The following is a 1,993-nucleotide window of genomic DNA, read 5'->3' as shown; positions in this document are numbered from 1 at the left end:
GGTCAGAGAAGGGCAAACAGCTTTTTCACGGTTGCACTGCTTGAGCTAAAGTCTGAACCCATGTCTTCCTCATTCCAAGGTTCTTGTTCTTAAACTCTATTACACTGCCTCTGTTGGTTCTCGTTCTTTTAAAAAGGTCATTTATTTATTTTAATTCTATGCCTATGAATGTTTTGCCTGCATGTATGTAAGTGCACACGTGTGTGCAATGCCTGAAGAGGTCAGAAAAGGGCATTGAATCCCCTGGAACTGGAGTTACAGATGGTTGTTAGCCATCATATGGGTGCTGGGAAGCCTAGGTCCTCTGCAAGAGAAGATGGAACCACTGAGCCATCTCACCAGCCCCTGGTACTCATTCTTCAAGAAGAGAAAAATTTCCTACATAGACTAAAGTAAAAAATAACAAAGTAACTTGCTAATGACATCCTATGACAGAGTATAGCCTTGAAATGAGAATTTCCTGAACTAAACACTTATTTATTCTCTAATGTTTTCCCAGTACCTAAAAAAGGTTTCAACACTGAAGGAACTTATATTCTATTTATAGAGAAAAGACGGATGATTATACTTACAGAAACAAAATATACACTGAAAATATACTCTGTGTTTTTACAATTGACAGCTCTTGGAGATTTGTGTGGAATGAAGTAAAAGTTCCACTTATGCATTAGTATACTACTTTAAAAACTTAAAAAATTATTATTATCATTGTGTGTGTGTGTGTGTGTGTGTGTGTGTGTGTGTGCCACAGAGTGTAGCAGTGTGCATTTGGAGGTCAGACGACAATTTGTGTAGTAGATTCTCTCCTTCAGCCTTTACATGGATCTGGAGATGGAACTCCAGGCTTGCATCATTAGATGGCAAGTGCTTTACCTGCTGAGCTATCTCATTGGCCATCTGTGTGCTTCTTGGCCCTATTGCAAGCCTTTGGTGCTCATTTACCTTGGGATGAAGATGTGCCTGGTGGGTGTTACAGGTATGAGTTTGAGCTGATGGAGTTTTCAGGAAGTTTCTTTGTCATATTTTGGCCAAATCATCAAGGATAATTATCATGGAACTCTGAGACTTCCTGTTTCCTTCTGCTGAGATGTTGGGCGCCTGTTCACTGGATCAGGATGGCTGTATTACAAGTAATGGCTGCTGTCGGCGCTAGGCACACACTTCACTTCCACTAGCCCTTTGGCATTCAGTAGGAACATGAACTACAGACGGGGCAAATGAACACTTTCCAGAGAGAGTGGTACTAATTAATAGACATAAAACTCTGAGATTTTTGATATTCAAAGGTCATTTATTATCATCTGCATAAATAAGTTCCCATTTTAAGTCTTTCTTTTCAGTGAACTTTCCTGCTAATTATAGGCCATTTCACTAAATAGCATCTGTAGGTGTCAGTAGGTTTTTTAAGTAACACTGGTCTCAGCAATATTTTAGCTTTGTCAGAAAATGGGCTCTGAACCAAATGGAAGAAGCCTGGGGTTTCTGGGGTTCAGTGTCCAAGTTTTAGTCTGGAGCTGGACTCCTCATGGTCGGCGTGTAGCTGAGCTTCTTGTATTATTGGATTCTACTTTTGGATACAAGAGCCCACATCGCTCTTCCCCAAAGTCTGTATCATTCCCCCAAATGAAATGAGTTAGAAAGCATAGGAAGTATTGCTGAACTTGGCCCTCAAATATGGTTTATAATGCTTCATAGAAAAGCAGATTCCTTTCTAATCAGGTTTCTGAGATTTTTTTCTTTCTTTCTGTGTATTCATTTGTTTTTTGTTGGCTCTGTAGCCCAGGCTGTCTGGGTACATACTGCACAGCAAGGCTGGCCTTAAACTCATGGCAGTTCTCCCTGTCTTCCTTCCTTCCTTCCTTCCTTCCTTCCTTCCTTCCTTCCTTCCTTCCTTCCTTCCTTTGTGTGGTACTAATAAATGCAGCAGCAGTCCTTTAGAGTGACATACAAAAAAATGATTTAAAAAATGCATTAAAGACAAGAACATATATTT

This window comes from Nannospalax galili, unplaced genomic scaffold, assembly GCF_000622305.1.
Source record: "Nannospalax galili isolate Female #2095 unplaced genomic scaffold, S.galili_v1.0 scaffold752, whole genome shotgun sequence".
Lineage (NCBI taxonomy): Eukaryota > Metazoa > Chordata > Mammalia > Rodentia > Spalacidae > Nannospalax > Nannospalax galili.
This window is presented reverse-complemented; position numbering follows the sequence as displayed.